The sequence below is a fragment of the Humulus lupulus genome, chromosome 2 (genome assembly GCF_963169125.1).
Source record: "Humulus lupulus chromosome 2, drHumLupu1.1, whole genome shotgun sequence".
NCBI lineage: Eukaryota > Viridiplantae > Streptophyta > Magnoliopsida > Rosales > Cannabaceae > Humulus > Humulus lupulus.
Genome location: NC_084794.1, coordinates 191,965,782 through 191,992,236, shown reverse-complemented (window position 1 = coordinate 191,992,236; position 26,455 = coordinate 191,965,782). Strand labels below are relative to the sequence as shown.

Genomic DNA, 26,455 nt, shown 5'->3' with positions numbered 1-26,455 from the left:
CCTCTCCAACCCATTCCAAAATCTCAAAGGGGCCAACAAACCTAGGGTTCAACTTGCCCCAGACTCTAAACCACTTCACCCCTCTCAAGGGAGAAACTCTGGGTAACACATGGTCACCGACTTAAAACTCTACGCTCCTACGTCTCAAGTTTTAGTAACTCTTCTCCCGTCTCTGGGAAGCGAGCATTCCAGCTCTAATCTTCTCAATTGCCTCATTGGTCCTCTGAACAACCTCAGGACCTAGATACCTCCTCTCTCCTATCTCATCCCAATGAATGAGTGATCTGCACTTCCTCCCATATAACATCTCATATGGAGCCACTCCGATAGTCGCTTGATAACTATTATTATACGAAAACTCAATCAAAGGGAGATACTTACTCTAAGATCCCCCAAAATCCAGTACGCAAGCTCGCAACATTTCCTCCAGTATCTGAATTATCCTCTCAGACTTTCCATCCGTCTGATGATGATAAGCGTTACTAAACCGCAACTGTGTGCCCATAACCTTATGCAGGCTCTCCCAAAACTTGGAGGTGAAGGTAGGGTCCCTATCAGATACTATCGACCTTGGAGCCCTGTGTAGTCGCACGATTTCCTTCACATATAGTCTAGCATATTGCTCCACAGTATAGGTCATCTTAACAGGCAAAAAGTGGGTTGATATGGTAAACCTATCCACAATCACCCACATTGAATCATGCTGTCCCACAGTCTTTCGTAATCCAACCACGACGTCCATGGCGATATCCTCCCATTTCAACTCCGGAATCCAGTACGCAAGCTCGCAACATTTCCTCCAGTATCTGAATCATCCTCTCAGACTGTCCATCCATCTGAGGATTATAAGCGGTACTAAACCACAACTGTGTGCCCATAGCCTTCTGCAGACTCTCCCAAAACTTAGAGGTGAAGGTAGGATCCCTGTCGGATACTATTGACCTCGGAGCTCTGTGTAGTCGCGCGATTTCCTTCACATATAGTCCAGCATACTGCTCCATAGTATAGGTCATCTTAACAGGCAAAAAGTGGGCTGATGTGGTATACCTATCCACAATCACCCACATTGAATCATGGTGTCCCACAGTCTTTGGTAATCCAACGACGAAGTCCATGGTAATATCCTCCCATTTCCACTCCGGAATCCCTAGAGGCTGCAACAACCCTACTGGCCTTTGATGTTCAGCCTTTACTTACTAGCAAGTCAAACTGTAACGACCCAAAATCACTAATAAGGCTTAAGGGCCTTGATTAGTGTGTCGGGAGGGCATAGTTGTTTTATGTGTGAAATTATTAAACTAATGCATGATTATATGATAAGCATGCTTGTACGGTTATATGAATGTACATGACATGGTCTATGTAGGGCCGCGACATAGTTCTTGGTGAGCTGCGGCTCTCTGAAGCTGATGGATGTTGGAGGTAGAGGGTGGGCCACGACATGGTCTATGTAGGGCCGCGGACCGTGTTTGGTTCTGAGCCTAGATGGGCTATATTTTGGGGCTATGCTGCGGCATGGGAGGCTTGAGTCGCAACCCTTAAGGAAATTAGGGGATTTTGGATTTTAAGCATGGGAATTTAACCTAGGGTGCTCGGGATTGAATCTACTACCGTGTTTGGTGGAATTCGATGTTCTAGAGACTAGAACCATTTTTAGAAGCCCTTTTACAATTATTAATGGCATCCCTTATCAGGTATAAGCTAGGGGCTCGGGAAACGGATCGTGCTCAAGAGGCATCTCGCGTAACCAGTACATTTGGAAACTAAAGGTAAGAAAACTGCACCCAGTTGTGGATTTATAATGGGACTAAGGGTTCCCTGTTTTGTATGCTTTAAGAAGGATGGTATTATGCCATGTAAATAGTAAACAAACAAACTAAGAGTGCCGAAGTTTACATTAGCGCACAGGGCACGGCTCGGCCACTGATAGCTGAGGACATCTTATTATGCACTGAGCTCGGTTTAAGCGGGATGGAGTTAGTGGGGGTAAACAGAGGGTGCAACCTAAGGTGTCGACCTTGATTATTATTTGATTTGATTGTTATTATTAATTGGTGGATTTGTCATGCTGGATAGCTGAGTGTTGATTGGTTGAAACTTTGGTTATGTCTACGTGCTATGTGATTAATATGGTATGTTAAGTGTATGAACATGCTTAAAGGGGGTTATTCAATTGTTATCATTGTTTGTTATATAATGTTATGTTTTCTTGCTGGGCCTTGGCTCACGGGTGCTTCGTGGTGCAGGTAAAGGCAAGGGCAAGCTTGATCAGCCCTGATTCAGAGAGCTCTGAGAGCAAAATGTACATGATCAGCTGCTCAGCCACCACAGTTGAGGGGGAGACAGGAACAGGAGAACCACAAACGTCTGTTTTTCCCTTAGAGTGGCTAGTGGTTGTTTGAACTCTGGAAATTTTGTAAACTGACTTTTAAACGTTGTTCCTTTTTGGGATCCCATGTGTAAAAGTGTTTAGTTAAATGAAATGCATCTTTTGAGACCAAAATATTTTAACCCTAGCACATTAATGGTTGCAGTGACACATTTTTAACTAAATGACTTGATTAGTAAGTGCTGCACCTTTATAAGTACACAGTGTAGCGGTCTTGGCAATCTAGGGCGTTACAACTTGGTATAAAAGCGTCCTAGGTTTAAGGGTTCCTGAAGATCGGCTGGACATGTACATTCGCTGCTAGAGACAAGCTCGATTCAGGGTTTGGTAATGTGTATATGTGCTTATATGCTTGTATGCTAGGAAAGAATTATGATTATTGTTATCTGTTGAATTTCTAGGAAGCATGAGATACTAATAGGGTCTGGCCCTTGACTGCTGTGTGAAAGTATTGAGGCATGCTTATTAGCATCGTCGTGCATGTAAATGAATATTTGAATGATTAACTGCATATTGTGTATCGATGGATGTTTATATCTTAGCTGTTGTGTGGTAATGTTGGGGCATGCTTATTAGCAATGCCGGTGCATGTGGATAAATGCCTATATCTTGGTTTTTTGTGATTGGTTATGTTCCTTTGGTGGATTTTGGAGAAGCTTTTACCCTATCATCATGGTTTGATTGCCGAGTCGTTGATGGCAGATTGACTTGGATAGCTGTGCGTCCAAGAGAATCTATGCGACTAGCCGGCACAAGGTCTAGGACCGAAGGTGATTACCAGGGCTAGATTCCTCCGCTAGTCCCTGAGAACTGGCAGCAACTTATGGCAGATATGCAAGCACGGCTACAGAGCCAGGATGAGCAGATCCGTATTCTACGACAGTAGGCTCCATCAGGGAGTGCTACCCCTACTGTGCCACCTGCAGTGGTACCAGTTGTATAGCCAGGAGTGGTTAGGAATAGATGGGAGCCATTGTATGAGCGGTTCTGAAAGCAATATCCCCCAACTTTTGAGGGAGGACCTGACCCACTGAAGGCCGAGCAGTGGCTGACTATGATTACTACTATCTTGGACTTCATGAGGATAGAGGGGCATGACAGAGTGGCCTGTGCCACATATATGTTGAGGGAGGATGCCCGTATTTGGTGGGAAGTGGCTTCACAGACCAGGGATGTCACAGCTTTGAGTTGGGAAGGATTTAAAGATTTGTTCAGTCAGAAATACTACAATGTTGCCATCAGGGCAGCGAAGGTAAATGAGTTTGTAGGGCTAGTTCAAGGCAGTATGACAGTTACAGAATATGCCCTAAAGTTCGACATACTAGTGAAGTTCGCACCAGACCTTGTGCCTACAGATGCATCCAGGAAAGACAGATTCATTAGGGGGCTTAATGCTATGATAGCCCGGGATGTTAGGATCACAACGGTACCTGGGGGAACAACTTATGCCCAGGCCGTTGAGAAGGCTCTTACCACTGAGGAAGTGGAGAACAAGATTTGGAAGGAAAGTGCAGTGAGGCGCGAGGGTCGCAGAGTGGTGCCTCCTTATTCTGGGTCAGGTAGGGGCGGAGGCCCCAGTGATTTTAAGAGAAGGACTCCTGACACTTGGACCACTGTTGGTCCTGATAGGTGGGGTCGGGGTGGTCAGGGTGGCCGTCAGGGCGGCAGTGAAGCATGGCGAAGTTATCTAGAGTGCTCGAGATGTAGAAGACGCCAACAGGGTGAATGTCGGGCTAAGGCTTGCTATGTGTGTGGAACGGTGGGGCATCTCAAGAAGGACTGCCCAATAGTGAAGAAAGGGGAAGCAGGAAAGGTGGACAGCTTGGCTCCAGCTCGAGTGTTCACCTTGACATAGGCAAAGGCCGAGGCTAGTCCCTCGGTAGTGACAGGTCAGCTTTCTAGCGCTGGCTCTCCTTTTACTGTATTGATTGAATCTGGTGCTACACATTCCTTTGTTTCTAGTAAAGTGATTGATAAATTGTGTAGACCTAGTGAGTATCAGACTGCAGGGTTTGGGACTTTATGGCCTACAGGGGAACTGGTAGTCTCTAGGAGGTGGATTAGGGCACTGCCAGTGATGTTTGATAGTAGGGAGCTTTCGGTAGATCTAATTGAGTTAGACATGGAGGGTTTTTACATGATCTTAGGGATGGATTGGTTGGTCAGGTATGGGGCTACTATTGATTGCAGGAAGAAGATGGTGACTTTTGAGCCTGAGGACGAGGATCCTTTTGTCTTCGTGGGTGCGGTATGTGGACCCCGCGTACCCATGATATTGAGAGCCAGAGACTTGTTACAGGGTGGATGTATAGGTTTTCTAGCTAGTGTGGTGGACACTACCAGGGTTATGCCAGCAGAGTTGGGGGAGACCAGGGTGGTTCGTGAGTTTTTGGATGTATTCCCTGAGGAGTTACCAGGATTGCCGCTGCGTAGGGAGATTCAGTTTGTTATTGAGTTAGCACCGGGGACAGAACCAGTATCAAGAGCACTATATAGGATGGCACCAGCAGAGTTGAAGGAATTGAAGATACAGCTACAGGAACTTCTGGATTTGGGATTCATCAGGCCTAGCTACTCTCCATGGGGCGCTCCAGTTTTATTTGCAAAGAAGACGGACGAGACTCTAAGGATGTGCATAGACTATAGGGAATTGAATAAGTTAACCATCAAGAATATGTACCCTCTACCAAGGATCGATGACTTGTTCGATCAGCTACAGGGAAAGACGGTGTTCTCAAAGATTGATCTTTGATCTGGTTATCACTAGTTGAGGATCAAGGACGAGGACATACTGAAGACAACCTTCCGAACACGGTATGGGCATTATGAGTTCTTGTTCATGTCTTTTGTTTTGACCAATGCCCCGGCAACTTTCATGGATTTGATGAATAGGGTGTTCAAGGACTTCTTGGATCAGTTCATCACTGTCTTCATCGACGACATCTTAGTGTACTCTAGTTCAGAGGTAGATCATGAGCGACATCTTCGACAAGTCTTACAGAGGTTAAGGGAGCATCAGTTATATGCCAAGTTTAAGAACTGTGAGTTTTGGTTGTCAGAAGTGACTTTCCTTGGGCATATAGTTGGCGCAGAGGGGATTAAGGTGGACCCGTCCAAGGTGGAAGTAGTGAGAGATTGGCCGAGGCCAAGGAATGCCTTGGAGGTGCGGAGTTTCCTCGCATTAGCAGGTTATTACAGGCGGTTTGTAGAAGGATTCTCAAAGATTGCTGCATCGATGACAGTGTTGACTCGGAAGAATTAGAAGTTTGTTTGGTCAGAGAAGTGCGAGCACAGTTTCCAAGAGTGGAAGCAACGACTTATTACTGCACCTTTGTTAAGTCTTCCTTCGGAGGAAGGAAAGTTTGTGGTATACTGTGATGCGTCGAGGATGGGTCTAGGTTGTGTGTTGATGCAGCATGAGAAAGTTATAGCTTATGTGTCGCGGTAGCCAAAGGAGTATGAGCAGTGGTATCCTACCCATGATTTGGAGTTGGCGGCAGTGGTATTCGCACTGAAGGTTCGGTGGCATTACCTGTATGGGGAAAAGTACGAGATATACACTGATCATAAGAGTTTGAAGTATTTCTTTACCCAAGAGGATCTGAACATGAGACGGAGGCGTTGGTTTGAGTTGGTTAAGGATTATGATTGTGACATTCTTTACCACCCAGGGAAAGCCAATGTTATGGCAGATGCAATGAGTCGGAGGGGCTCGGGGTAGTTATTTAGTTTTGTTCAGATCTCTAGAGAGTTAGCAGATGAGATGGCCAGGGCAAAGATAGAGCTGGTGGTGGGATGGTTGGCTAATATTACCTTGCAGTCGACCTTGCTAGAGCGGATCAAGGAGGGTCAATCGGTAGATGCACAGCTACAGGAAGTTCGAAAGAATGTCTTAGCAGGGATAGCTAAGGATTATTCTATTTCTGAGGCTGGTATGCTTCGATATCAGGGGCGGATTTGTGTTCCGGCAGATGAAGGGATCAGACGAGAGATACTGGATGAGTCTCACAATATGCCATACTCGCTTCATCTGGGTACCACGAAGATGTACCAGGATCTACGGACATTATATTGGTGGCTTGGGATGAAGAAGGATGTGGTGGAGTATGTGGCCAGATGTTTGACATGTTAGCAAGTGAAGGTTGAGCATCATCGACCAGCGAGATTGCTTCAGCCTTTGGGTATTCCGGAGTGGAAGTGGGAGGACATTACCATGGATTTTGTGGGAGGTCTACCCAGGACAGTGGGACTTTATGACTTAGTGTGGGTAATAGTGGACAGATACACCAAGTCAACTCATTTTCTGCCAGTGAAGTTGACTTTCACAGTGGAATAGTATGCAGAGTTGTATGTGAGGGAGATAGTTCGTCTCCATGGGGTTCCTAAGTCTATTGTATCTGATCGAGACCCTATCTTTACCTCCAAGTTCTGGGAAGCTCTGCAGAGAGCCATGGGGACTCAGCTGAAATTTAGCACAGCCTTTCATCCCCAGACTGATGGACAGTCTGAGAGGACGATTTAGGTGTTGGAAGATATGCTTAGGACGTGTGTGATTGACTTCGAGGGATCTTGGAGTAAGTATCTCCCGTTGATTGAATTTTCGTATAACAATAGTTATCAATCCACGATTGGAGTGGCTCCTTATGAGATGCTATATGGAAGGAAGTGTAGGTCACCCATTCACTGGGACGAGATGGGTGAGAGAATATATTTGGGGCCAGATATGGTTCAGAAGACAAATGAAGCTATTGAGAAGATCCAGACCAGAATGCTAGCTTCACAGAGTAGACAGAAAAGCTACGATGACCCTAAGCGTAGAAACGTGGAGTTCCAAGTTGGGGACCACGTGTTTTTGCGAGTCTCACCATTGAGAGGGGTGAGGAGGTTCGGAGTAAAGGGCAAGCTGAGCCCTCGGTTTGTTGGAACTTTCGAGATTCTAGAAAGGATTGGACAGGTGGCTTACAGGTTGGCCGTGCCACCGTTGTTGTCGCGAGTTCACGATGTATTCCATGTCTCTATGTTGCAGAAGTATGTCTCAGATATGACGCATGTGCAGAAGTATGAGGATTTGGAATTGTAGACAGATTTGTCTTATAAGGAATGACTGGTTCGGATTTTAGATTGGAAGGATAAAGTTCTACAGAATAAGACGATTCCGTTAGTTAAAGTATTGTGGAGAAATAGCAAGGTCGAGGAGGCAACCTGGGAGCTTGAGACAGTGATGCGGGATTAGTATCCCGAGCTATTCAGGTAAATTTCGAGGAAGAAATTCTCAGTAGGAGGGGATAGTTGTAACGACCCAAAATCACTAATAAGGTTAGGGCCTTGATTAGTGTGTTGGGAGGGCATAGTTGGTTTATGTGTGAAATTATTAAATTAATGCATGATTATATGATAAGCATGCTTGTATGGTTATATGAATGTAAATGTGATTATATATTATACTTGTGAGAACCACATTAGTATGTGGGTAAATCTGCAGCATGCGACTTGAGGCAATCCTAGGGAGCTAGTTAGCGGGAAAGTCACACCGGGGCTTAATACTTGACTTTGGGCAAGTCAAGGGGTATTTAAGGTATTGTATGGTTATTTAGGTTATCGGGTTATGGAAATAAATAATTGGAGATATATTTGAGGTTAGGAAGCTTAGGTGGGAATACTGGGGAGTTTCACCATTTTTCCTCGGGGACGTTTCCGGCACCCCGAGCCTCGGGATTAACTTAATTACCTAAGGATAGACTAAGTAAAAACCCAGAACTCGGTGGAAACGAAAAGAACCAACCTTCCCTCCTCTTCCTTTTCTCTCTCAAAGGAAACCACTAGAACTTAAGGAGAATGTAGCTGGAATTCAGTGGATTGAGCTGAAGTTTTGGAGGATTAATCTAGTGTTCAACTAAGGAGTTCAACCAGAATTAAGGTAAGCTAAAAGCTTTATGCATGGTGGTTAAATTCTGTGTTTATGGCTGAGTTTTGAGGTGTTATGGGTTTTGACATTGAAGGATTGAATTGAAGCTTGGAATCTAGGAGTTAGCTCAGAAATATTTTAGAGAGCTCGTTCATCAAAGAAGGTATGCTTGAATTTATGGTTTAATGGTTGAAGTTTAGTGTTTCCTTGACTGGTTTTGATGTTTTTAAGCTTTTAAGTTTCATAGATTGAAGTGAGATTTTGGTAAGTTTCTAGGCTAAGTATTTGCTGGGTTGTGTTGCTGGAATTGTGTTGGAAGCTTTGTGATGATTGAGTTGTGGAATTGGGATAGTTTTGGATGGTTTTGAGTGAGGTTTGAGATTAAAAAATGGAGGTTTTTCTGGGTTCGAAGGGGTCGGGCCATGGCATAGTTCTTGGTGAGTCGCGACCCTCTGAAGATGATGGATGGTGGACGTGGAGGGCGGCCCACGACATGGTCTATGTAAGGCCATGGCCCGTGTCTGGTTCTGAGCCTAGATGGGCTCTGTTTTGGGGCTATGCCGCGACATGGGAGGCTTGAGCCGCGACCCTTAAGGAAATTAGGGGTTTTTGGATTTTAAGCATGGGAATTTAACCTAGGGTGCTCGGGATTGAATCTACTACCGTGTTTGGTGGAATTCGATGTTCCAGAGACTAGAACCTTATTTAGAAGCCCTTTTACAAATATTAATGGTATCCCTTATCTTGGTTGTGACTAGGTATAAGCTAGGGGCTCGGGAAACAGATCGTGCTCAAGAGGAATCTCGCGTAACCAGTACATTTGGAAACTAAAGGTAAGAAAACTGCACCCAGTTGTGGATTTATAATGGGACTAAGGGTTCCCTGTTTTGTATGCTTTAAGAAGGATGGTATTATGCCATGTAAATAGTAAACAAACGACCTAAGAGTGCCGAAGTTTACATTAGTGCACAGAGCGCGGCTCGGCAACTAGTAGCTGAGGACAGCTTATTATGCACTGAGCTCGGTTTAAGCGGGCCGGAGTCAATGGGGTAAACAGAGGGTGCGACCTAAGGTGTCGACCCTAAGTATTATGTGATTTGATTGTTATTATTAATTGGTGGATTTGTCATACTGAATAGCTGAGTGTTGATTGGTTGAAACTTTGGTTATGTCTACGTGCTATGTGATTAATATGGTATGTTAAGTGTATGAACATGCTTAAAGGGGGTTATTCAATTGTTATCATTGTTTGTTATATAATGTTATGTTTTCTTGCTGGGCCTTGGCTCACGGGTGCTTCGTGGTGCAGGTAAAGGCAAGGGCAAGCTTGATCAGCCCTGATTCAGAGAGCTCTGAGCAGAATGTACATGATCAGCTGCTCAGCCGCCACGGTTGAGGGGGAGACAGGAACAGGAGAACCACAAACGTCTGTTTTTCCCTTAGAGTGGCTAGTGGTTGTTTGAACTCTGGAAATTTGTAAACTGACTTTTAAACGTTCTTCCTTTTTGGGATCCCATGTGTAAAAATGTTTAGTTAAATGAAATGCATCTTTTGAGAACAAAATCTTTTCACCCTAGCACATTAATGGTTTCAGTGACACGTTTTTAACTAAATGACTTGATTAGCAAGTCTTGCACCTTTATAAGTACACAATGTAGCGGTCTTAGCTATCCAGGGCGTTACACAAACACTTAGCCACATAATCCACCACATCCCTCTTCATTCCCGGCCATCGATACAAAGTTCTCAAATCTTGGTGCATCTTCATCGTACCCGGATGTAAAGAATAGTGAGTGGTATGAGACTCATCTAAAATCTCTCGTCAGATACCAGAATGCATCAAAACGCAAATTTAGCCTTTATACTTCAATAATCCCATCTCTGAAATAGAAAAGTCTTTAGCCGCTCCAGCTAAGACGCCCTCTTTGTGCTCTCTCAACTGGGGATCCTCCCTCTGTGCCTCCTTGATCCTTTCAAGGAGCGTAGACTAAAGAGTGATGTTGGCTAACTGACCAACCACCACTCTATACCTACTCTAGTCATCTCTTCAGCTAACTTATCTGATATCTGCCTCGAAATGAACAACTATCCTGGGCCCCTTCGACTCAGCGCGTCGGGCACCACATTGGCCTTTCAAGGATGGGATAGAATATCACAATCGTAATCCTATACCAATTCTAGCCAATGCCTTTGGTGCATACTCAGATCCTTCTGAGTAAAGAAGTACTTCAAACTCTTATGGTCGGTGTATATTTTGCACTTCTCGCTATATAAGTAATGCCTCCAAACCTTAAGTGCAAATTCCACCGCTGCCAACTCCAGATCATGTATGGGATACCTCTGTTCATACTTCTTCATCTGTCTCGACGTGTAGGCTATTACCTTTCCAACTTGCATCAGTACACACCCCAGGCCCTGTCTGGAAGCATCTCAGTAGACTACAAACTTCTCATTGTTTGACAGCAGACTTAATACTAGAGCGATAATCAGTCACTGCCTCAATTTCTTGAAACTGTTCTCACACCTGTTAGTCCATACATACTTAGTCTTTTTATGCGTCAGTTCGGTCAATGGTGTGGCTATTCTGGAGAATCCCTTGACGAACCGCTGATAATACCCTGCCAATCCCGAAAAGCTCTTAACCTCTGATACACTACTTGGCCTGGGTCAATCCCTCACTGCCTTAATCTTACTTGGGTCAACCAAAATCCCCTCCTTACTAACAATATGACCCAGAAATGTTACATCCGGTAGCCAAAACTCTCACTTGCTAAACTTGGCATATAACCTATGCTCCCTCAACTGCTATAATACCAGGCGTAAATGCTGATCGTGCTCCGTCTCTGACTGGGAGTACACCAGTATGTCATCAATGAATACGATCACAAACTTGTCCAGATAATCCTTGAAGACCCTACTCATCAGGTCCATGAAGACTACTAGGGCGTTGGTTAATCCAAAGGACATAACCAGGAATTCATAGTGTCCATAACTCATGCGGAAAGCAGTCTTTGGTATGTCCTCCTCTTTAATCCTCAACTGGTGGTAGCCTAACCGAAGGTCAATCTTAGAGAATATTGTCTTCCCTTGTAGCTGATCAAACAAGTCATCAATCCTAGGTAGTGGGTACTTGTTCTTAATGGTCAACTTGATCAATTCTCTGTAGTCAATACACATCCTTAAGGACCCATCCTTCTTCTTGACGAACAACATTGGAGCACCCCATGGCGAAAAACTCGGTCTGATGAATCCTAAATCCAGTAAATCTTGCAACTGAATCTTCAATTCCTTCAACTCTCCCAAAGCCATTTTATAAGGTGTCCTAGATACTGGCTCTTCCCCTGGTGCCAACTCTATGACAAACTCGATCTCTCAGTGTGGTGGAAACCTTGGCAAGTCTGCGGGGAACAAATCAAGAAACTCACATACCAGTATAGTCTCATCCAGTCCAAACCGACACAACTCTGGAGGTATCCACAATGTTTGCTAGGAATCCTATGCAACCCTCCTGGATTAGGTCTCTAGCCTTCAGTGCCGAAATCATAGGTACTCGCAGTTCCACTCACTGTCCCCATGAATACAAGGGGTACTTCCCCTTCTGGTTCAAAGGTCACCATCCCACGCTTGCAGTCAATCGTTGCCCCATACTTCAATAACCAATCCATCCTTAGGATCATATCAAAGTCATCCATCGCTAACTTAATCAGATCCATAAACAACTCCCTACTATCCATCTTTACTGGCAGTGCTCTAACCCATCTCCTAGAGACTACCAGTTTCCCAGTCAGCAACAAAGTCTGAAATCCCCTAGCATACAAATCACTAGGTCTACAAAGTTGATCTATCACTCTAGCAGAAACAAATGAATGAGTAGCCCCTGAATCAATCAATGCAGTAAAAGAAGAACCAGCACTAGAAATCTGACATGTCACGACTGAGGGGCTAGCCTCAACCTCAATCTAGGTCAAGGTGAATACTCTAGCAGGAGTAAGATTGTCGCTCTATTTTGGCTCTTCCTTCCTAGCTTGTGGGCAGTCCTTCCTTAGATGACTAATGCCCCCACAAGTAAAGCAGGCCCTAATCCTGCATTCTCCCTAATGTCTTCGTCTGCATCGAGGACACACTGGGAAATTCCTCCAGTTGTCTCCTCCGCCCTGACGGCCACTGAATGCACCCCGTGCCCTTCTATCCGAGCCAAAAGAAACAAAAGAGTCTGGGGCCTTTCTTTTCTGCTCACTGGGGCCACTACCCTAGCTAGATCCAGTAAAAAGAGGCACCGTCCTCCGAGCATCACGCCTAGCAACGCCCTCTCCCCATATCTGATCCTCGGCCCCCTCAGCTGTAAGGGCCTTGTCCATTACCTGTGCATAAGTGGTAGTCCCCGAATCCAAAGTTATATTGACGTCGTGGACAATCATAACATTCAATCCCCGCGTAAACTGATCTCTTTGTGCCATGTTAGTCGGCACCAATCCGGCGCAAATTTCGGTAAGTGGTCAAACTTCAGTGCATACTTAGTAACCGTCATCCGGTTCTAAGTCGGGTCGGTAAAGTCATCCACCTTCGCAGCTCAGTTTGCGACACTGTAATACTTCTCATTGAATATATTCCTGAATTCTTCCTAGGTCATGACTGCAGTATTCCTTCTTTGATACACAACATCCCACCAGGTGCGGGCATCTTCTCTCAACATGTAGCTGGCACAAGCTACTCTCTCATTCCCTTCCACCTTCATGAAATCCAGGATAGAAGAAATCATGTTCATCCACTGCTCTGTCCGCAGTGGTTCTGCACCACCCGCGAAGGTGGGAGGATGCTATTTCCTAAACCTCTCATACAAAGGTTCCCATCTATTCTCCATTACAGGCTGGGCTGGCAGTGGTACCATAGCTTGTGGAACCTGTAACCCACTGCCCTGAGGAGGGGTCTGCTACCTCAACTTTCGAAGCTCTTCTCCAGTTCAGTAAAGTCTAGCTTCCATCTAGACAAATAATTATTACCAATTTAGTGGGGCAGATTGAGGGTTCTGACCCTGATTGTCATCCTCGGCCCTATTGCTGCGGATTCTAATTGATCGTCGAGGCATTACTGCAATATGCCTACAACCAATGACGCCATACATCAGGCTTGATAACAACATCCAAAACCACCTCCCAATTTTATCAATCTACCACAACCAGCAAATCCACATAACACAGATAACATACAATAATCAAGGGGGCCTTGCCCTAACATCATGCATATATCAACACATTCATCATGCTTTATCTATATATTCACGTAAACAAGGCACTCAAGCAAGTAATTAAGCATATAATTCATTACTTACCAACCCTGAGTCGAGCTTGTCACTGGTAGCGAGTGTACATGTTCGGCCGATCTCAAGGAACCATAATCCTTGGCTTGCTCTGATACCAAGTTGTAATGCCCTACTTCCTTAAAGTCGTTACTATGTGAGTTAAGAATGTGCCAATAGCTCACTAGTCGAGGTTTTAGGTTAAATGTGTTACTAAACTGTAATAAAACTCGATTAAAGACAGTAAGTATAAAAATTCAATCTTCCATTGAAATCTTAGATAGTTTTATAGTTGGGATCCCAAAATAATGTTTAGAAAATACATTACAGATTAAAATATACACATGGTCGACTTAGGCGACAAAACAACTAATATAGTACATTTTCTCAAAAATATCTTTGGCCGTGGCAGCTAGGCATGCCGAACATGTACTCGTCACTCCACGCTCTCCATACTCATGGTTGGTCGACCTTTCCCTTCCCCTTACTTGCACCATAAATCATCTGTGAGTCGAAGCCCATCAAGAAAACTTAACACAAAATATATAACATATGCATAACTATCCACAACATACAATAAAACAACCAACGGGCTAAACATATAGCGGCGAACACCATCCTAGGCACTTTACCAGGCCCTGGGTTCGTGGTCTTCACTGAGAGGGTGGCTGTAGCACCCTAGGAGGGTCTCGCCCTAACAGCCTGCACTCTGCGTGCTCAATGCCGATCCCAAGCCCTTGTCATACCTGGCTTCTTGCCGTTCTCGGCCTTCGCCGTTCCTGGCCCTCGCTGTTCTCAGCCTCACTGTTCATTCATAAGCATACATAATAATATTCACAGATATTTAAATGCACACAAAACATAAACATTAGGGTCAAGTCCTATAATTAAAACAATAGGGCCACGCCCTGCTCTATGGGTACAACAGATTTCTGACCTGTGTCTCGAGCTATCTGAATACCGCGATCTCGAGCATAGTCCTCTATCCTGAGCCTTGTTGTAAACCTAGTCTCAATGTATTCATAATAACCACCCATCAAGTTATAAACCAATAAATAACTTCAGAATATTAATCTAGCCTCCATGACCTTGGATTCTACTAATCCGGGTAGTAAAATCCTTCCCGAGCCTTAACACTTGAGTTCCCGAGCTAAAAACCTTAACTTCCCTTATTTTCCCATTTAGGGCCGCGACATGCCACTACAAGAAAAAATTCTTTTATTAACACCGAAAATGTGTTATCAAAATATACGATAACACTTTCTGATAAGACCGACTATGTTATCGTAGGTCAGGGTACTTTACATAACACTTTATCAGTGTTATACAGGTGTTATTGTACTGTCAACGACAACACAATTTCTGTGTTATTTTAATATATAGATAAGTGTTTAATTATGTTATTTATAGTCGATAATATAACACTTTTTTTGTGTTATACTACACTTTAGTATAACACTTTTTTTGTGTTATACTACACTTTAGTATAACACATGTGTTATATTAGCTTAGAGAAACATAATCTTTTTTTACTTACACAAAACTAGGAAAACAAATATGAAAGTTGAAGCCAAATAAGGTAACATAAATAGATTTTTATTAATTACTCAAATGTAATTACAATATTTAGTCTACTAGTCTAGGCTTAAGAAATCATATTACAAAATAATTTATTCCCAATTCAGATTCCTTTATCACTAAATACAAAACAAGAAATGTATACAAAAATTAGTGAAATACATTCTTCCATTCTAAAGGCCTCAACTACAAATGTTGTCAAGAATTGCTCCAAAGAAATCATCTCAATATACCTGCACATTGTAAAAAAAAAAAGTCCTTTTATTATTAAGAACAAAAGTTCTTGCCACCACAACAACAAACTTACAGTCTTTTCTTAAATGATACATTGAAAACTTCAAAAGAAGAAAATGGAAAACTAAGATAAATACTTATCTGTTTTAGTTCAATAAAATAAGAGAGCTATCAAGAAAGAGGTAGGGAATTTTCAGATGAACAATAAAATAAGAGAGAATCAGTAGAGAATTTCTCTATGGTGATGAGTCTGATGATTCAAAACAGTCAGTTGGGACTGTAGATACTATACTGCTATTTATAAACTATCATATTTAATGATATTCTTTTATTCTTATATATAAATAACTATCATAACTGGTTTCTCTACCAAAGCTAGCTAGCTCATGTTTAGAAATCACTTACATAAGAAACTATACATGACCCTGAAATTTTCATAGTATTAAAACAAAAGTGACCTTCCAATTTGAAATTCAAGTTATAAATGCTAACCAAAATGCTGAAAAACAAAATCATATTTACAAATAAAATGAAGAGAAATAGATCAATCGTGCTGAGAGAAACATGTATTTTGGTGATTCAAGCTTATAGACAAAATAATGATGGCCACATACCAGTAGTATATACAGTAGAAGAAGCCAATACAACATGCCAACTCATATATACATATATTGCAAGGGAACAATACTGTGGAATCAGTAATAGAAGAAATTGAAGAAACAACATGAAAGAAGAACTTCGAAAGATCATCAGAAAATCAACAAAAAAATGCAATACTTTATGTGCTGTCATTTCAGTTTAAGCACAGGGGCACTATCATGGTTGATACTATCAGATGATTCATTTTGGTGTTATGTGTTGTCATTTCAGTATAATCAGTTAGTAATGCCACTGATTCAAAGACTGCAGTATAGTCTAAGGAAAAGTATAATACATCAATAACTTTTCAAATAAAGTAGTTGAAAATAATAAATAGCTTCTGTAACATATAACCCACCTGTGGAGCCTTCCAAAGCAAGAGTATCAATACAGTGCCGGATAGAATCACATATGTTTGCCAAAGCCCAAGAAGCAGTTATTCGCACCTGAAACAACAAACGTATAGGAAAATATTACTCCCTTATGAACAAATTAGAGAGCAGGGTTATTATAAAAACTGAAAGTAAAAGAGAAATACCGATATTGAGGGGTCGCGGGTATTAATCTCCACTGCGTGAATCAATTTGTTCAGGATCTCTGCACTATACCATTTAAGTTTCTAGTAATTCTTCTGTCTATATTTCGAGCTCAAAGAAACATGAAAGCATGAAAAAAATTTAAAATCACCTCTAGAAAACTTCAGGAAAACATGAAATGACACCAATGGCTCAACAAGAAGCTGATCTAACTGAAGGCACCTTGTCTTGTTTGGCTGCATTAATCTGCAAAGTCTCTTAGTTATAATGCATAAACTTGTCTGCAAATAATTAATTTCCAAGAGAAACAAGTCAAAAACACATAATCAATGCTTACCGCAACAGAAAGAATGAAATCTTGTTTCTCCTTCGCAAGAGAGAAGAATACAGAGGAAGTTATGCCCGCAAAACATGTTACTGATGCAGCTCTCACCTTGCATAACACATAGAGGTGGTTCAGAAGTAACTACAGACACTTAAAAGTCCAAGCTAAATTAATAAACTGAAACTTCAGGGGCTTATAATCAATCTTTAAAAATCCTACCTAAATTAATAAACCTAAACTTCTGTCAATTCTTGATAATTAATATTACAAGGGTTGTTAAACAGATTAACACTTTGCAGAGAAAGAAAAAAGAATGATAATGAATTGTCTTTTCTTAGTTACTTTATACTTAATGATATCAGATCAATGTTAATCAACCATTGCCGAAGCATGTCGCAGAGTCAATGGAAAATGCTTGAGCAGATACTACTCAAATCTTCTATTCGCTTCTATTTTATCTTTCATAATCTGTATAACTAACTAACGAAAACACATACCCTAATACACACTCATGCCCCTACTTCACACGAGATAAATAACTACAATTCTAACAGGAAAATGTATTCAGAATTATATAATATCTATAGCAAAAAATAGCTAATTCCACCATTGAAAACCTGATACATCCACACAGGCATACAAATAGTAAATCCAAGATTCCAAATACAGAGTACTTCAAGCAATGCCTAGATTCTTGACAAGAGAATAATTTCTGACAACCATAAAGCATGGTATTTCCAAACTAACTAATAGGTTACCTGGAGAGCCTCTAAGCATACTGTGTGATTGTTTACTTTTTCCAAGTAATGAGACCTTATGAACAAAATAAAGATAAACAAAGCAATAACAAATTAAGACAAAGCTATTACTAACAAACTTTTGAATTATCAACACTAATACAATCTAATCTAAATGAAAATTTTGTTAATTTAAGAGATGAACTCTATCTCTAAACAGAGAGATACACCACAAAATGTAAGAAACCTATCATAACTTAAAAAAACTTTAAGAAAGATCACTCATGCAACTAAGAAGTTTATGCTCAGTCTAATATAAATTAAAATACTAAATAAGAGGAACACCTCATGTAGTTAATGACCATTAAAAAAATAAGCTCCAAAGCTTTTTTAGAAGTTCAATAATGGTATCATGAATTAATATGCTTTAATTTACAACAAAAATGAATTTAATACCTATAACCGCTCTGTGAATATTGGGCTAACAATTCAGAGAAAGCAGGATGACTTTTAAGCTGCAAATGGAATAAAAAAAACAGAGATATTATGCTACCTAAAATTTATGAAAAACTGAAAGAAAGTGAACAAGTTCCAGTTAAGATTTTAGTTAAAATGCGCCCTCAAAGAGCTCAATACTTCCCAATTAATTTAGGACAACATGCCTGCTATTTATCTAAACTAACTATACCAATCTTAAAAGGGAAGCAGCAAACCTTTTTAGACATGGTGCTCATCTTCTGAAGTATTGATACAGATAAACTTCCAGTATCACCAGCAGCTAATTTCTCAATCAAATGCACCATGACTAAACTGGCAGAAAGCAGCATATATTTACAATATAAATTAACTTAAAATGCCAATAATCAGTAATCACATCAAAGAAGCCATCTAAAACTATATGATCTGCAAACATTTGTCAGGCATCAGATATTGAATAGAGCTATATAGGATTAGTGTGTTGACTTGTAAATTTACTCAAGTTCTATTGGTTGGCTAGTAAGTGTTATTGTTAGTCTATAAATAGTATAAGAGAATACTTGGAAGGGATATATAGAAGAATTTGGTTACTGTTTAAAGTTTAGAATTTCTACTCTGGGAGTTTTTGCTAGGTTTTCTCAAATTAACCTAGACTTTGTGCAAGATTTGGTTCTTTTCAATACAATTCGTTTATTCTTAGAATAAAGCTTACAGAATCTTTCAAATCAGCAACCTAGACAGTGTATTAATTAAAATATATTAAATGAGAAACAATGGGTCAGTTGTTCAAATAAAAAAATTAATGATCAGGAAAGAAAATGCATTAACTCGAACACGCTAAAACAACAAACGTATGGTGTTGACTTTAAAATGACTAACTAAAATTCACCCCAAACTTCATGCAAGAAAGAGCCATATATAAGTTTATACCCAAAAGTAGAAAAAAAATGCAATATGGATTAGCGCTAGATTTGAACGCTGAAAATGGAGACAGCTAACCTCATTTTGGCATGTTGAAGTTAATATGTTAGATATTGATACAAGGCAGTACTTATAAACTGGAGCAACTGGATCCAAGGCTTTTTTACTTGCCTGAGAAACAAAAACAAGGCAGTTCTCATATATTTCAGTTGAGGAAACAAAACTAAGTAGACTAGCAAAAACAGAGGACAAATACAATTTTAAATTAGCAGGGCTTATAGAAAAGGTTTTATTGTTATATTAGCACTGCCTTTAAGATTTCCATTGAATGAGATGTTACTTACACTGTCATTTATCATAACATGAAGTTTCTGCCTTGTGCTAGAAGTTCTAAATTGTCCCAGTTCCAACCCAGTTCATATATCTATTCATACAACAGAAGAATCCTTTAGAAATTATCCTGTCTAAATCAAAATATGACACAATTAGTAAAGCAAAATTCTAGTTATGTTGCTCACAATCAAGAGATGTGATGAAAATTTTAGGTAAAATTACCCATTCAATGATCTCACTACCCAATATTACAACCTTTCCAATAACAATTTTACACATATGGATAAGAAAGGAAGAAACATTACTGCTTTTTATATTTTTATAAAGCAAACCTTTTTTTTTACTTGGAAAACTTGGAAATATCTTAAGAGTAAATAATTTTGTATGAGAATAAACAAAATGCATACCATTGGCACCAAAAATAAGGCAACATCTGCAACACGAGAAGTTATTACTACATTAGGTTGGTGCTTTTCCAAACACTCAACAATGGGAGCTGCTCCAAGATATGTGCTAATACCCTTCATCAATCATACTAAAAAGGTAAGGTCCAACATCTCAAAAGACCACATAAAGTTGACAATACTATAAATTTCTAATGGGTCACAATCTTAATTTACAGCAAATAGATATTTCATGACCAATTTGCAAAATGGTACCATAGACTGGTACAACTAACATTTTACAGTGAAATAAACAGGCACAATTATATCAAACTTTAGAGATGCAAATATTATTTACCAATCAAAGTTACAATTAGAGGTAGTAGAGCCTTACACCTTCCATGCTATGTGATTTCTCGTGAGGTGATCTCGAACCTACATAGACAACAAAATGTAAATTTTGTTAAGATACATATACTTGTTGTTATCCAATTAAAATAAAGACATAATTAAACCAACTCTTTATTAGCAGTTACTCCACAAAAGTGGTGTAGAAGATACTCCAGACTATTTCTCTCCAATTTCAGTACCCTTGAGGCTTGAGGCAAAGAAAAAAGAGAAAAACAATTTAATAATGAAATAATAGCAGATAAATGTTTAAATAATTAGTAGGTGGAGGCATTTCAAAATTTAGAAGAGTAACAACACAACTCACAGTTACTCCTAATTAAAAGGAAAATCACTATAGCCTAGTTCTATAATCACTGCTCACATATGGTATTATGTTACCATCAGAATATCAATTGACAAAATTTGAAGCATTATAAGAAAAACAAAATTAGTCAGCAACTACAAGGCAAGAATTTATTGTTACAGAAATCCCATGATTTATATTTATATATAGAGAAGATAAAAAATTACATTATCACCCAAGGAAGAAAAAAATACATCCAATTGATATATTGTATTAAAATATCAAACATACATGAAGAATTTATTCAACAACCTGGAGTGAAAACTGCAAATAGATTTCAGGTAAAGAGGAGTGTCCTTCAATCAACAGACTCCCAATACAAGATCAGGGGTAAAGGCTAATAGATCCATGAAAGCTGCTTATTTTTAAGAATATTTACCAACCTCACACATGGTTCATATAAAATAAACTAAGACAATAAAGAAAAGATTAATCCAGAATTACACTACAATATCTACAATTTCATTTATGTTTAAAAATTCAAGACCTTAAGAAAGTAATTAAACATACATAAATCAGGAAATGGTAATTGTACAAAGAACATATTTCTAAGGGTTTGGAGTGGCATTGTGATCACGAATAGTTATTAGATGCATCACTTTTTTGTCTTGGAATGTTCAGGAAAAAATCATAATAATAAAGAGCATAATTAACAAAAATCTGGAACCACCACTGAAAGTATGTACACCAAATATCCCAAAAGAATGAAAATGAAACAAAATGTTGAGGCTAAGATACCAATGAAAATAAGAAACTACTTCTCCATGTGTAGAAATTATACATATTAATCAATCTCCAGAAAGAGCAACTGAAATTAACTCCAAATACTAGTAATTTTTATAGTACAATACCTGGTCGGTGCCAAACATATTGCAGATTTAAATGCCAAAATCTCTTTGAAGCCAAAAAATATCACGGTCTGCTCCGTGCATCACCTAATTCAGTTCACTATCTTTATCGACAAAATTCATATACAAAAACTGCTTCTGCACCCATTAAAGAACGCTACCAATCATAAACAAAACAGGAAATCAACCCAAGAACAGAGAACCAAGAAACTACTACAAGCAAAGCCATTATAACTATATCAAGCTTAAATAAACAAAGCCTTTCAAATAATTAATTAGATGAAGATTAAAGAAAACCAGAGATTACTAACCAGCGGGTGAATATACTCTTTACAATTACCATCCTCGCTCTTCTGCAACCAAATATGCTCAAACGGTTGGCTCACATTATTAACAAAGATTTTGAACTCCTGTTGAGGTCTCGGAATCGACAGTATATGAAATGGAGTCTTCGGTTTCGTCCCAATGATCTTATCCTTTGTCGCCACCTTACGGGTGATGAATTAGAATCCTGCCCACTCGGCAACTGACTCGCCCCCTTCTTTTTCTTCCCACACACTAACTGAAACCCATCATCCACAATCGAAGTCCCATTCGTCACCCTCCCATCATCCAGCAAACTTTGAGCAAGAGAACGAGAGAGGCAGTGAGAAAAAAAAACAAGAACAAAATTAACCCAAAACTCAACACTCCAAACATACATATATGCATATATAAAATAGAGAGAGCTGAAAGTGTCGGGGGTCACAGAAGAAAACTATATATATTCCTGAATATATATGTGCAGAGGGAAATCGGAAGAGTCGAAAAAAACTGAGAAAAAAAATTAAAATCAAGAGTTGAGGGAGGGAGTATATACGCTATGCTAACTAAGGGATGGAGAAATGTGAGTGGGTTTGGGGGTTTCGGCGTTTGGGTTTGGGGGTTTCTCCGTTTAGGATTTCTGAAAGTAAAAAAGGGAAAGTGACAAAAACTCTACCAAAGGATGCGAGAAGCCAGTGATAGAAGCCATAGATTTGAGGGGTGGAGGAGATTTGAGGGATGAAGGAGACCGAAGCAGGGATTGAGTTCGGAGACCGTACGTAGCCGAAGAAGAAAATGGGTCACTGTTCTTTGTGTCCGAAATGTTGAAGATAGTCTGAAAAAAAAATGCTAAGTGGCGGGCTCACTAAAAAAACTACCGCCCTTTTTTCATTAATTTGCCACATATAATACTTTTCATAACACATTTTTATTAGTATTATATTCGTGTGTTATGGAAATGGGTATTTGGTGTAGTGTGCCCCTTAGGGCTGCGGCCCGCTACTTGGTCAGAGGGCCAGGCCCTCCCTGTTTGAGGACATGGGTCGCGGCATGCTCCCCATGCCACGACGCCTGGATGAACCAGAGGCTTCTCCAGCCTCTTCAAACACGCGGGCCGCAACACCTGTAGAACAAGGCCGCGGCTCGGGGCTCAGAAACCCAGAAACCATCATTTTCTCTGCATATTTCCTCAAACCTAAACCCTTAATTCTCACCCCAAACACCAATTACACCCAGAATTGAGCCTAGATTCCTTATCCATACAGCCTAGACATCATAACCACATAAAAACAACTCCCTAATCCTCACCTACGCACAAAATCAAATCAGAATTCAACTCTCATGCAAGCTTCCCATCCATGGAAAAATTCAACAACAAAATTAAGTTTAGGAGCTTACCTCAAAACTTAATTTGACCCTGAACCACTTCCCACCACAACAAGCTGCCAATTCTTCAAAGACTTTAGCCTAAAATCCACAAGGTGATAGAAACTTCCAAGTTCCAAGTGAGGGAGAGAGAACCATGAGATAGAGGGGGAGAGAGAGAGCTGGGAATTCCTTTTGTTTCCTTTCCCTCTGTTTTCTTCTAAATGACCCTAGAATCTCAGCCGCCTAAGTGATCAAACCCCTCCCTAGTCAAAAAGTCCAAAATACCCCCTTAAGCTTATTTCAATCCTCATGTGCCACCAAGGGCGATTCTGTCATTTTCCATGTCCCGCTAATTCCTCGAGTGTTCCTATAAATCCTCACTTAATCCTGACATGCCAAATCATTACTAAACTACTACCCGTTACCCAATAAATCTCAAACACCAACTGTGTTCCCAAAATACCCCTAGGCTCCTCCCGAGCCGGGTATTTGACCCCGTTGTGATTATCTAGCTAAACTGCTCCCTAGGACCATCTCAGATCGCACATCATAAGTATATCGCCAATCACTCGTGGTATCAATCACAATGTACACAAATATTACATTTATGCCCTCAACGGGCTAAAATTACAAATATGCCCCAAATATCCAAATGGGTCCCACATGAGTATTTAATTCACCCAAACATGCATTTATAATCACATTATCATCAAATTCACATATTAACGTAATAAAACCAATTATTGCCCTCCCGACACGCTAATCAAGGCCATAAGCCTTACTAGCGAATTTGGGACGCTACACATACCCTTTCCCAACAAAGTAGTAGCCCTTGGATAGAATTAGCTTGCCGGACTCAAAGACCCATTTGATGCTCGGTTTGCTCAACATATGCCCATTCACAAGATTCCTACTCATAACTGGAACATACAACACATTGGTCAATAAAACCTTCTTTTCGGATGTGTAGTAAAGATCAACATTCCCCTTGCCCAACACCTTGGACCTAGGGATGTTCGTGGTGCGGTTTTTCTCTAATTTTTTGGACCGCACCAAATATGCTATTTGAGAAATTTTCCAAACCGCACCGCAAAAATGCAGTGTGGGAGGTTTATACCTATCACCAAATAATTTAATAATTAAACATTATAATTAATAAAGATTCATATAACTAAAAGTGTTTAACAAAACAATTAAATGTACAACAAACTTATAAACTTTTAGCAAAACAATAAAAATACAACAAACTAATAACAAAGAAAAATGTAATGTTAAACCCAAATTTTTAGAGTAAATAAACCCCCTCGAAATGTAGGCTTGTAAATTATAAGCTTGGGACCAACAAGTGTTAGCATTACACTTGTATAATTTGTTATGAAGTTCCAGAGCTACATCATCAGCGCTTGAGCATGAGTTGCAGGCTCGAAGGTAACAAAGGTCTTTCCTGAAAGATGAGATTGAAAGACCAACCAAGTAAGGAGGTAACAACAACTGGAATGATGAGCTTGAAGCTATGTGTGATCTCGAAAGCACGTTGGGGCAGTAATCAAGCTTGTACACAGGGAAGCTGTTGGGAAATCCCTATTTCCTTGGGATTTATTAAACCCATGTATTGAAACCCTATTTTTATGGGATCTTTATTTAATAATACACTTTAATTGGTATTTTGATTCAGATATTCATTTGAATTTAAAACTTGAATATATGTTGTAACTCCCTAAATTGGTGGGAAGATATTCTTGTAACCAGGTCTATAAATAGCCTGGAACTGGTCATTTGTACTCACGCACAATTTTGTACTGAGAAACACTCTGTGAAAATTACTTTTTCTTGAAGCTTTAATGCAGATTTTAATAAAAGTGACTCGTGAACGTAGACAGATTTTAACTGCTGAACCACATAAAAATCTCTTTCTTTTCTTTTCTTCTTGTTTAATTGTTTTCTGCATAATTAAATTGATGAAAAACATCATCAACATGTAATATAGAAGTAATGATTTTAATTAAGGAGGAATATCTTTAGATTGAAGTAGAATATGTCTTAGCATCCTATTAAACATTATATTTTTTTTAGATATTGTGTATATTATACTATATAAATATTTATGCATTAACTTTAAATGAAATAAAATATAAAAAAGTCAATATATATAATGATTCGGTGTGGTGCGGTTTGAACTGCATTTATAAAATTTAAAATCGCAAACTGCACCGCACCACACGGTTTGGCAAAAATGAAAACCGCACCGTGAAGGGTTCCAAATCACAAATTGCAGTGCAGTATGGTGCAGTGTGGGAAGTTTGTGCAGTGTGGGCAGTTTTATGAACACCCCTACTTCGACCTATGCTCCTTGCTCATTTGGATCTCATGACCATCTTAATTCTTTAAAGTTTTTGAAGACCTCTCTATCATAAGTCACATGAATGGTGGCATAAGTGTCATACCGCCATCCATGAACTTTCCCTTAGATGGCATTCACCTCACTCAAGGTTGCAACCAACTCCTCTTCGGTTGTGTTGACCTTGGATCCATGATTATAGGGCTTTTGATACTTACATTCCCTAGCCATGTGGTCACTCTTACCACAAACAAAGCAAGGGCCTCCCACACCCTTGAATTTCCCTTCATTCTTCTTAAGGGCTAGATAAGTATCCTTATTTGATTGGGGCTTCTTGTAAGTCTTCCCTTTGGATTGAGAGGGTTTCTCTATGGCGTTATCCTTGCATGTCCCAATATTAGACTATTCCATGCACTTGTCTCTCGAATGAGACTCATCTTCAATCCTTAGATGCTTCACGGTCTCTTCCAAAGATATCTCTTCATTCTTATGGAGGATCTTCTTTATATAGCTTCTCCAAGATGGAGGTAACTTAGCTATAATCCCTCCCACAATGAAGGGTTTCAGCAATGTTATCTTAAGAGTAGACAACTTATTCACAATAACTTGAAGTTCATGTACTTAGGGGAGTAAGGGTTTAGCATCAAAGAATTTAAATTCCATGTATTGAGTAATAATGAATTTCTTGGTACCTTCTTCTTCAGTTTTGTACTTCTTCTAAAGAGCTTCCCATATCTCCTTTGTTGATGTAGTGTTTGTGTATAGATTATAGAGACAATCCGACAAAGCATTGAGTATATGGCCTCTACAAATGAGTTCATCCACTTCCCCTTTCTTTCTTTCTTTGATCACATCTTGAATCATCATCCTTTTGGGGCTCCAAAGTCTTCAAATCTTTGTCAAGAATGTAGTGCACCTTCAAAGTTGTGAGGAGGAACTTGATCTTGTCTTGCCATTTTAAAATTTTTTGATACATCGAATCTATCTAGTCTCACTAGATCTTGAGACTTGAACTTGAGGGGTGAGATTGAGGAGCTTTCTTCCATGGCTTTGGTTAGTAGAGAAACCTTAGAGATAGACAAACTTTGATA

General features: G+C 40.0%; 1 long non-coding RNA gene across 1 annotated transcript; it reads right to left on the bottom strand.

Moving 5' to 3' along the window:
* Window positions 1-16,270: 16,270 nt before the first annotated feature.
* Window positions 16,271-17,706, bottom strand: LOC133816469 (uncharacterized). The gene is made up of 6 exons (XR_009885267.1): window positions 17,661-17,706; window positions 16,915-17,010; window positions 16,729-16,823; window positions 16,580-16,643; window positions 16,400-16,487; window positions 16,271-16,317 (listed from the first exon to the last, which is right to left on the bottom strand). It is a non-coding gene; the product is annotated as an uncharacterized LOC133816469 (long non-coding RNA).
* Between the last annotated feature and the right edge of the window lie 8,749 nt (window positions 17,707-26,455).